Source organism: Mobula hypostoma, chromosome 4 (assembly GCF_963921235.1).
Source record: "Mobula hypostoma chromosome 4, sMobHyp1.1, whole genome shotgun sequence".
Classification (NCBI taxonomy): domain Eukaryota; kingdom Metazoa; phylum Chordata; class Chondrichthyes; order Myliobatiformes; family Myliobatidae; genus Mobula; species Mobula hypostoma.
In genome coordinates this window covers 96,516,515-96,528,593 of record NC_086100.1, presented here as the reverse complement: position 1 = coordinate 96,528,593, position 12,079 = coordinate 96,516,515, and the positions used below count along the sequence as shown (strand labels likewise).

Sequence of the window (12,079 nt, the reverse complement as noted above, 5' to 3'; positions counted from 1 at the left end):
CTCCTGAACTAGACGACACCTTTCCTTTCCTCTGGTGTCCATTTGGGGAGTTGGAAAGGATCCCAGCCCAGCTCGGCCTCATGTGACCACTCCCACCAGCCTCCTGTGACGCAGCCTCACCTCGCCTCCTGAACAGCTTCCTCTGCCCTCCACTTCCTGCCAGTACTTACTTGGATCCCTGCTCTAGCCACCTTCGGGTCACTTGAGTCTCTATACTGTAGCACTTCTCTGGCTCTTGTTACCTTGAATTCTTCCTCCAAGGATTTGAAGGGCAGTTGCAGTTTGTTGTGGTGTCCATAGAGTGCGATGCTGCTCAGGCTCTTTGGCAGCCCCAGCCATCTCCTGAGGTGGTTGCTAACCCTCCTCTCCAAGGTTTCGACTGTCGAGATCGGAACTGCATAGACAAGGAGGGGCCACAGGATTCTGGGAAGAATGCCATGCTGATACACCCAGGCTTTAAACTTCCCAGGTTGGCCAGATTTGTCCACAGATTTCAGCCAGCCATCCAACTCGGTGCAGGTTGCCAGAATGGATGTTGTGTCCCTTAAACAGCTGTCAAAAACTTTGCCTAAGCTCTTGACTGGCTTTTCTGTGATGGTTGGGATGGCTGTGCCTGCGATGCTGAACCAGAACTTGTTCTCCACCTTCCCTTTCCTCAGCACCATCCATCTTGATTTGGCAGGTTTGAAACACATCCGGGCCCACTCCACCAGCTTTTTGAGTCCTTGCAGAATCCCCCGGCAGCCTGGGACTGATTCTGTGGTGACTGTGAGGTCATCCATGAATGCCCTGATAGGTGGTTGCCGTTGAGCGGAATTCATTCTGGGCCCTCTGCACTCTGGTTCAGCAGACTTAGTGAGCACGTTCATGGCTAGGGAGAACAGTGTCACTGAGATAGTGCACCCTGTGATGATGCCGACCTCCACCTTGTGCCAGGTTGTTGTAATTGCTCCTGAAGAGACCCTCATCCTGAAGTTGCTGTAATAATCAGCAATAAGGTCTCTGATTCTGCTGGGGATGTGATATTTGGTCAGTGTGAGCTGCACCAGCTTGTGTGGAATGGAGCCATATGCATTTGCCAGGTCGAGCCCCAACACTGACAGGTTGCCCTTGTTCTGTCTGGCCTCCCTGATGAGCTGTGTCACCACACTGATGTGCTCCAGATAGCCCGGCATCCCTGAAATGCCACCCTTCTGGACTGATGTATCAATATAGGTGTTCTTTGCTAGGTAGGTGCACAGCCGGTTAGAAACTGCACTGAAGAAGATCTTCGCCTCGACACACAGCAGGGAGATGATGCAAAACTGATAAATAGCATTGTGGAGAGCTTTTGTCCTTGATAAGTCTTTGAGAGTATTGAGTCCAGGAGTTAGGATGTTACATTGAAGTTGTATAAGATGTTGAAGAAGCCAAATTTGGAGTATTGTTTGCAGTCCTAATCACCTGTCCACAAGAAATATATCAATAAGATTGAAAGATTACACAGAAAATTTACAAAAGTATTGTTGAGAGTTGAGGAATTAAGTTATAGGGAAAGGTTGAGTAAGTTACAACTTTATTCTCTGAAGCTTAGGAGAATGAGGGGAGATTTGGTATAGAGGGGAGCTTTGGTATGGGGGGAGATTTGGTATAGGGGGGAGATTTAGTATAGGGGGGAGATTTGGTATAGAGGTGTACAAAATTATGAGGGGTGTGCATGCAGGCTTTTACTCCTCAGACTGAGTGATACTAGAACTGGAGAGATCATAGATTTTGCATGAAAGGCAAAATAGTTGAAGGGAACATGAGGGAGAACTTCATTCAGAGGGTGATATGAGTGTGGAAGTGGTAGGTTCAATTGTAACATTTGAGAGAAGTTTGAACTGTTATGTAGATGAGGGAGGTATAGAGGCCTATAGTTTGGGTACAGGTCAATGGGACGAGGCAGAATAACATTTCGGCACAGACTAGGTGGGCTGATAAACTTGCTTCTGTGCTGCAGTGCTCTTTGACTCTAACCAGTATAGGTGGTACCTTCCAGCTGGAAGTTGTGGAATATTGCCAACCACTAACAACTGATGTCTTTGCTAATACTCAACAAAGGAATTTCCACAACCTCCAACTGAGAAATCTATGCAACAACAGAGAACCCTGATCAGGTAATAGCAAAATCAGGTTACTAACAACAATAAATGGTGACAAACCTCACCAACAATCATCAAAAGGATTTTGCCTAGGGGCCCTGGAAGATCTTCCCAACCAGCAAAACAAGCATCACATCTCCTGCTATCAAGGAAACTTGCTAACTATCAGTCAAGAAGCATTACCTATTTGCTGTGGAGGGAGCTTGCCAACCATCGGTGGAAGGGAACCTTGGACGTCAAGAGAGGAGCTGAATTTAGTCAAGAAGGAAAAAGGACATATGTAAGGCTTAGGAAGCTAAAATCAAACCTAAGGATTTTAAAGAAGCCAGAGAAGAATTCAAGAACGGAATTAGGAATGTCAGGAAGGGCCATGAAAAGTCTTTGGCAAATCAGATGAAGTAACAAGAGGAAACAGGTAGAACCACTTTTCGATGAAGAGGATGTGGGTAAAATCCTAAGTGAGTAGTTTGCATCAGTAGTTAACAAGGAGAAGGATATGGAGGATAGGAAGATCAGTGTGGAGCATACTAATATGCTAGGACATTTGAGACAAAAAGGGAAGAAGTGTGGAGTCTCTTAAAGAACAGAAAGGTGGAGAATTCCCCAGGGCCTTCTGGGATACATCCCAGGTTATTGAGAGATGCAAGAGATGATATTTGCTGAGGCCTTCATTAACATCCTTGTATCTCTCTAACCACAGGTGATGTCCGGGAGGACTGGTAAGTTGCTAATGTTGTTCTAGTATTCAAGAAGACAAATACGGATAATCCTGGAAACCAGCAAGTCTCGCATCAGTGGTGGGCAAGCTACTGGAGAGGATTCTTAGCCAAGGATTTAGGAGCATGTGGAAAACCATGGCCTAATTAGGGTCAGCATGGCTTTGTGTGGGGCAGGTCTTGTCTTACGAACTTGATTGATTTTTCTGACGAGGTGATAAAGATCATTGTGAAGGTAGATCTGTGAATGTTGTCTACATGGATTTTACTAAGGGGTTTGACAAGGTCCCTAGTAGGAGGCTCATCCAGAAGATTAAGATGTGTGGGATCCATGAAGAATTAGCTATTTTGGATTCAGAACTGGCTTGCCAATAGAAGACAGAGGGTAGAGGCTGTGACTAGTGGTGTTCCACGAGGATACAGACTAGGACCTCTGCTGTTTGTGATGAGAGAGAGAGATAGAGAGAGAGACAGAGAGATAGAGATAGAGAGAGATAGAAAGAGATAGAGGGATAGGTAGAGAGATAGAGAGAGATAGAGATAGAGAGGGATAGAAATAGAGAGGGAGAGATGGGGAGAGATGGGGAGAGATGGGGAGAGATGGAGAGAGATGGAGACAGATGGAGACAGATGGAGAGAGATGGAGAGAGATGGAGAGAGATGGAGAGAGATGGAGAGAGATGGAGAGAGATGGAGAGAGATGGAGAGAGATGGAGAGAGATGGAGAGAGATAGAGAGAGATAGAGAGAGATAGAGAGAGAGATAGAGAGAGAGATAGAGAGAGAGATAGAGAGAGAGATAGAGAGAGATAGAAAGAAAGAGGCCGCAGAAAAGGTTTACAAGATGCTGCCTAGATTACAGGGCAGGTTGGATGAACTTGAGTTGTTTTCTCCAGAGTGGCAGAGGTTTACAAAATCTTTCACCCACGGTTGAAATGTCTAATACCAGAGCATGCTCTTAGGGTGAGAGCTAGTAAGTTCATAGGTGATGTGCAGGGATTTTGTTTTACATGATAGAGGCGTTCAACATGTTCTTTGATAGGTACACGGAAGGATATGGATATATGGGGGGGAGGAGAAGATGGCGATACGACGCAGTGCGCGCAGCCGCTCCGAATAATATTGTATTTGTAAACTAAGATGCCGTGAACAATCCTGATTTGATGGAGACAGCCATGAGAAGCATGGAGGAACATCTGGAGAAACTTCTGAAATGCCTGCTTCACTGCCGCTGCTACTGTGCGATCGAGTATCTCCGGAGGAGAAGGCCCCAAATCCTCGGCTTTGCCTATTGCCGGGGCCGGGGTCAAAGCATTCGGCAGAGGTGGTGCTTGGTGCTCGGTGCTCGGTGCCAGAGGGCTGGTTGGAAGCTCAAAGTTTTCGGACGGACTCGGAGTCGGCTGCGGTCGGGTGCTTCCAGGATGCTGCATCGGCAAGTTTGCGGTGCTGGAAGCTCATGGCAGGGAGAGTTTCTCCCTTCGACCATCTGTGTGAGATGATGGGACTTTCGAGAGACTTTGAAATTTTTTACCATGCCCATGGTCTGTTCATCTATCAAATTACGGTATTGCTTGCACTGTTGCAACTATATGTTATAATTATGTGGTTTTTGTTAGTTTTTTTTAGTCTTGGTTTGTCTTGTGTTTCTGTGATATCATTCTGGAGGAACAAATTGTATCATTTCTTAATGCATGCATTACTAAATGACAATGAAAGAGCTGCGTGTCCTCCTAATCTAATCTAATTGTGTAGGCAGAAGATACTAATTTGGTAGGACTGATTAAAATTACTGATTTAATAGGCTTGGCACAGCATGGTGAGTTGAAGAACCTGTTCCTGTGCTGTAGTGTTCTATGTTCTATTATTCTCCCCCATCTATTTGTTCATAAAGTATCTATAAACTGAGGGCAAGAAATTTCGAAAGGATAGAGAGGCAGCACAGAAACACGTCCTTTAACCCAACTGGTCTACGCTGAACAAGCTGCCTACCTGAGCAAGTCGCATGTGCCTGCATTTGTCACACATCCCACTAAATGTTTTCTACACATGTAAAATAACTGCCTTTTAAACATTGTAATTGTACTTCCCTCCACTACTTTCTCTAGAAGCTTGTTCCACATAACCCACCACCCTCTGTGTGGAAAAAGTTGCCCCTCAGGTCTTCCTGTCACCTTAAATCTATGGCCTTACCCTGAGAAAAAAAATCTGCGGCCGTGAATCCCTCATGATTTTATAACCTCTAAGGTCACCCCCTCAGTCTCCTATGCTTCAGGGAAGAAAAAAAACCAGGCCATCAAGTCTCTCTTTACAACTCAAGATTTCCAATCCTAGTATACCATCCTCATGAATCTTTTCTACACCCTTTCTAGCTTAATAACATCCTTTCTACATTCACTAACCAAAACTGTACACATTAGGCAAAGAGTGGTCTTACCAATGTTTTGATGGTCAAGATGACATTGGCAACATAGGGACGTTTTGTGGGCTGCACATGAAACATCTAGATATACCTCTTCTGAACTACAATCGTTGCAATCTGCAGCCTGTATTTTCCTTTTAAATAACATACTTTTCAACTTCTTAATAAACTAGCAATTTTATGATTTGAAGAAGAACTTGGCGGACTTGGCTCTCAGGGATGCAGGTACAGCACCTTTCAGCGGACGAAGGTGCATCACCAAGGCCGGAATAGACAGAGGAGGGGAGGACTTCAAGCCAGACTAAAAAGTTGAGATATAAAATTTCCTCTATCTAGTATGATGTTAGCAAACTTACAGTCACTAGAGAACAAGATTGAGGAGTCAACGACAATATTGCCGTATCAGAGGGAAATGAGGAATTGCTGCATTCTATGTTTCACAGAGACATGGCTCACTCAGGACACGACTCTGATAAAGTCTTCGTGGCGCTCAGATGTAGCAGTCTTGTCACACTCTTGTTCCTCCGACCTGGAACATCTAATAATTAAGTGCCGATGATTTGACTTATCAAGAGAGTTCTTCTCCATGATCCTGACCAGCATTTATATCAAAAGGCCAATGTTAAGCAAGCATAAGTATTAAGTGCAGCGATAAGCGAACAAGAAACAACCTACCCCAATGCCTTTCAAATTATTGCCAGGGACTTCATCAAGCTTATTTAAAGAAATCTCTGCCCATTCATCATCAAAATACCACCTGCAGCACAAGGGGTCCCAACACACTGAACCACTGTTCTACTATAATTAGGAATGCCTACCTTTCCATCCCTAGACCATACTTCAGGAAATCTGATCATTTGGCTGTCCTCTTGCATACAGGCAGAAGCTAAGGGACAAGGCTCCAGAAGTAAGGACAACAAAGAGGTGGTCGCGGGAGGCAGAGGCAGAGTCAGTGGACTGGGCCATGCTCAAGGACTCAGAGCATCTGAACAAATATGAACGATTGTTGCGGACTTCATAAAGACAGTCATGGACAAGTGTGTCCACAAAATCATTCAGAGTCTTTCCCAACCAGAAGCCCTGGATGAACCAAAAGATCTGCTGAGGGCCGAATCAGTGGTGTTTAGGTCTGGTGAGCAAGTGAGGTACAAGAGATCCAGATACGACCACCATCTTCCATGCCAAGTAAGGTACAAGAGATCCAGATACGACCACCATCTTCCATGCCAAGTAAGGTACGAGAGATCCAGAAAGCCATCTTCCATGCCAAGTAAGGAATGAGAGATCCAGAAAGCCATCTTCCATGCCAAGTAAGGTACAAGAGAACCAGAAAGCCATCTTCCATGCCATGTAAGGTACAAGAGATCCAGAAAGCCATCTTCCATGCCAAGTAAGGTACAAGAGATCCAGAAAGCCGTCTTCCATGCCAAGTAAGGTACAAGAGATCCAGAAAGCCATCTTCCATGCCAAGTAGCAAATCTGGACCAAACTGAAATTGCAGAAGGATGCTCAACAGCTGTGACAGGCTTTGAGCACTATCACCTCCTACAAAGTAAAACCAAGTGACATATGAGACAACAAGGTTTCACTCCCAGATGAGCTCAATCCTTTTTATGCTGGCTTTAACTGACAAAACAAGGAGGCAACTTCACGAATTCCCACAGCCCCCGATGACCTTGTGATTTCAGTCCCTGAGGCCAACGTGAGAGCATCCTTCAGGAGGGTGAACCATGGAAAGTATCTGGCCCACGTGGGGTAACTGGCCAGGTATGAAGATCTGTGCTGATCAATTGGCTGGAGTGTTCACTGAGATCCTTAACCTCTTGTTTTTGCAGTCTGAGGTGCCCATTTGCTTCAAGCAGGCTTCAATTATACCAGTGCTCAGGAAGAACATGGTAATCTATCTCAGTGACTATCGTCCAGAAGCACTTAATTCCACTGTGATGAGGTGTTTTGAGAGGTTGGTGATGAAATACACATCAACTCCTGCGTAAGGAGTGACTTGGATCCGCTCCAATTTGCCTTCTGTCACAACAGGTAAACAGCAGATGCCATTTCACTGGCTCTTCACTCAACCCTGGAACATCTGGACAGTGAATATGCATACATCAGGCTGCTCTTTCTTGACTAGAACGCTGCATACTATCATCCCCTCAAAACTAATCAATAACCTCCAAGATGGAGGCCTCAATACATTGTTATGGACTGGATCCTTGATTTCCTCACTTGTTGACCCAGTCAGTTCGGATTGGCAACATCTCCTCCGCAATCTCCATCAGCAGAAGTGCAGCACAGGTTGTGTGCTTAGCCCCCTGCTCTACTCACATGTTACTTATGACTACGAGCCTAAGCACAGCTCCAATGCCATAATTAAGTTTGCTGACAACACCACTGTCGCTGGGCAAGTCAAGGTGGTGAAGAATCAGCATCTAGGAGGGAGACTGAAAACCTGGTTGAGTGGTGTCACAACAACCACCTCGCACTCAGTGTCAGCAAGACCAAGGGGATGATTACACTGGACAACAAAGAGTTTGCTCCCGAAATACTTTTGGGTGTATCTTATAGATTTCGGACTGCTGGTCATGAAAATCACCATGAAATACTCCTATCATGGACCTTTTTTTTAAATTGCCCATATTTGTTATTTTAGTTCATAATTCAAGTCAATTAAAATATTGCCCACAATGTAAGTTGAGAAATTTTCTATCTTGTCCAGACCTGGGCATGCTTAGGCAGGGCAGATGCTGCATGGGCAGAACAGGTTTTAGAAAGGCATCATGCACACACTGTTCTATGCATTGCATTTAAATGTATATTAGTTTGCAATCACATTGATGCACGCATACGCACATTGCATATTGTGCATACTCATTATAATAAATTAATAGAATTTTCAGGAGTAGTTGTATTTGCAAAATGTGCTGCCAATGTTGCTACAGCCACAACACTTTTCTATTGTAGTTGTGGTGAGTATACACTTAAATCTCAAGACAGATCATGACAGAGGAAAGATGTAAATAAGGTTGAAAGAGGGCAGAGAAAATTTACAAGGATGTTGCCAAGTCTGAGAACCTGAGTTGTAAGGAAAGATTGAATAGGTTAGGACATTATTCCTTAGAATGTGGAAGATTGAGAGATTTGATTGAGGTATACAAAATTATGTTGGGTATAGATAGGGTAAATGCAAGCAGGCTTTTTCACTGAGGTTGGGTGGGACTACAACCAGAGGTCATAGGTTAAGGGTGAAAGGTGAGAAGTTTAAGGGAAACATGAGGGGAAACTTCTTCACTCAGAGGATTGTGAGCATGTGTAACGAGCTGCCAGCAGAAGTGGTGCTTGCAAGCTTGATTTCAACATTTAAGAGATGTTTGGATAGGTACATGGATGGTAGGGGTATGAAGGGCTATGGTCCTGGAACAGGTCAATGGGTGTAGGCAGCTTCAATGTTTTTGGAATGGATTAGATGGGCTGAAGGGCCTGCTTCTGTGCTGTACTTCTTTATGACTACGACTCCTGATTCCTCTTATTATGAAAGCCTACGAGCTCTACTTTGGGTGTAAAATTGGTGACCAAGACAAAGCCTGGGCTCCTCACAGTTGTTGCACAACATGCGCTGTTGACCTTGGAGATTGGCTCAGAGGGGCTTGGAAGCCAATGCCATTTGCTATCCCGGGGATATGGCGAGAGCAGGAGGATCATGTGACAGACTGCTACTTCTGTCTGACCAGTGTATCTGGTTTCTTTGCTAAAAACAAGAAATCCATTGAATACCCCAATCTCCCTCCAGCCATGAGACCTGTGCCACATAACGATAGTCTTCCAGTATCAAAGCCAATAGAGACATGGAGTCTAGGAGGCAGACCAACATGCTATGATGCATGAGCCAAGAATAGAAAATGACACTGATACTGAAACAGATTTTGAACCCTTTATGTCAAGCCTCATCTGATAACTCAACCTGAATTAAATGACCTGGTCAGACACCTGGTTTTGTCAGAGGCAAAAGCAGAGTTGCTTGGCTCAAGACTGAAAAGATGGAATCTGCTGTCAACAGGCTCAAAAATATTCATGAAGGATTTCGATATTTGAGACCGGTGATTCCCAGAGTAACTGATGCCAAGATTAAGGCAGGTATTTTGTTGGTTCACAAATCAAACAAGACATCAATGACAAGCAATTCAAAGAACTACTCATGGGACCAGAGAAAATCACATGGAAGGCATTCATGGATGTTGGTGAAAATTTTCTTAGTAAACAACAGAGCACCAAACTACGTGTAGCTGGTTGACAGATGTTTCAGGCATACAAAACCAGGAAGTGCAACATGTCACTAAAGATTAATTTTCTGCATTCCCATTTAGACTTCTTCCCTGCAAATCTTGGCGCTGAGAGTGACGAGCACTGTGAAAGTTTTCACCGGGACATTGCAGTCATAGAGACACAGTATCACAACAACTGGAATCCATCAATGCTGGCTGATTATTGCTGAACACAAAAGCAAGAAGCTTCCGACACTGAGTCCAAACGAAAATCATCATTTTAAATTCAGTTGAACTATGGCAAATCATCAGTACTGTTATGCAATTAAATGCATGATATTCAATAAGAAGCTAATTTCTTGTTTTTCCAAATTCCTACATTATACAAATTGTAAAGACGAGGAATTCTGCAGATGCTGGAAATTCAAGCAACACATCAAAGTTGCTGGTGAACGCAGCAGGCCAGGTAGCATCTCCAGGAAGAGGTACGGTCGACGTTTCAGGCCAACACCCTTCGTCTCATATCCCTTTTGCCAATCAACTGTCCAGCTCTTGGCTCCATCCCTCCCCCTCCTGACTTCTCCTATTATTTTGGATCTCCCCCTCCCTTTCTCAAATCTCTTACTAGCTCTTCCTTCAGTTAGTCCTGACGAAGGGTCTCAGCCCAAAACGTCGACTGTACCTCTTCCTAGAGATGCTGCCTGGCCTGCTGCATTCACCAGCAACTTTGCTGTGTGTTATACAAATTGTATTTGTGTTCAGCTTCAACCACAATAAAATTCTAAGGAAGCAACTCTTTCAAAAAAATTCGCTGTCCATTACTATTGATTACAGCAGGAGGAAACTGGAGGTCCATGAACCTGTTGAGGGATCAGAGGTAGAGAGGGTCAGCAACTTTAAATTCCTTGGTGTTATCATTTCAGAGGATCTGTCTGGGGTTCAGCACATAAATGCCATTACTGTATAAAGAAGCAGCCCTACTTTCTTATAAGCTTGCAAAGATTTGTCATATCATCTAAAACTTCGATAAACTTCTATATAGTAATGTAACTGTAGGCACATGTAAAAAAATTCTGTAAAGCAAAGATGCTTTCAAAGATAGTGAAAAATTTCTCAGTATCAAAAAAATTACTATAAAGAGCTGTAAGCAGCAAAAAGCTGAATGAAATCAATATTTGGTGTGAACACTCTGCCTTTAAAACTGCATCAATACTCTTTGCTACTGTTGTGTAGTTTTATAAGAAAATTGGCTGGTTGATTGTTCCAATCATCTTGGAGAACTTGCCACAGTTCCTCTGCAGACTCTGGCTTTTCGGTCAGGCGCTGGATGCTCAGAGAGTTTCGGTGGGGGGCAGGCGCCCGGTGCTCGGCCAGGGGCCGTGGTCAAGTGGTCGGCAACTTGGGCTGGCTCCCCCACCGGACTCAGTCTGGTGAGGAGGGTGTGAGGACACCCAGCAGAACTAAAAGAAAAACAAGGCCTGACAAAAGGCAGCTGAACTCCTTGTGAGCCAACGGCCATCTTCTGTGGAAGAGATTAAAGCCTCACCACGTATCTACGAATCATATGCTATGCACCTAGTTAGAAGAGACATGATGAACTTGGACGCTGCACCGTGTGCCTGGACCTGCCCAAGGAAGGGCCGGGCTCGAAGAAGTGGCCGCGGCTGGAGGCCGACATGGCCTTGGGCTCGAGTTTGGCGGGGGCAGCGTCAGGCGGTGCCAAGGCGGCCAGCGAAAACAAACTGGAGGAGAGGCTGTACTTGGTGCTGTCGCAAGATCGAAGAAGATGGAGGTGCATAGCCGCCAACCCGGATTCGGGACGGCACCCACTGACCAGCTGATTGAATGAACTGGAGGCAATTAGGGAGCTGAACATAAAAGAACCCTTGGAAACCAGTGATCACAATATGATTAAGTTCAACTTGAAATTTGATAGAGAGAAAGTAAAGTCTGATGTAGCAGTAAGGGAAATTACAGTAGTACGAGAGAGGAGTTGGCCAAAGTAACAAACATCAAAGTTGCTGGTGAACGCAGCAGGCCAGGCAGCATCTCTAGGAAGAGGTACAGTCGATGCGTTCACCAGCAACTTTGATGTGTGTTGCTTGAATTTCCAGCATCTGCAGAATTCCTGTTGTTTTGGCCAAAGTAAATTGGAAGGAGCTGCTGGCAGGGATGTCAGCAGAGCAGCAATGGTGTGTGTTTCTGGGAAAAATGAGGAAGGTGCAGGACATGTGTATTCCAAAAATGAAGAAATACTCAAATGGTAAAATAGTATAACCATGGCTGACATGGTAAGTCAGAGCTATTGTAAAAGCAAAAGAAAGGGCACACAGCAAAGCAAAAATTAGTGGGAAGATAGAGGATTGGGGAGTTTTTAAAAATCTACAGAGAGCAACTAAAAAAATCATTAGAAAGGAAAAGATGAAATATGAAAGCAAGCCAGCAAATAACATCAAAGTGGATAGTAAAAGTTTTTTCAACTATGATAAAAATAAAAGAAAAGTGAGAGTGGATACAGGACCGCTAGAAAATGACAGAGGAGAAATAATAACAGGGGACAAGG

General features: G+C 44.5%; 1 protein-coding gene across 5 annotated transcripts in view; it reads right to left on the bottom strand.

Annotated features, from left to right (window-relative positions):
- Nucleotides 1–12,079, bottom strand: part of LOC134345485 (anoctamin-7-like) — a 190,418-nt gene that overhangs the window by 158,995 nt on the left and 19,344 nt on the right. The gene's annotated exons all lie outside the window — the stretch shown is intronic.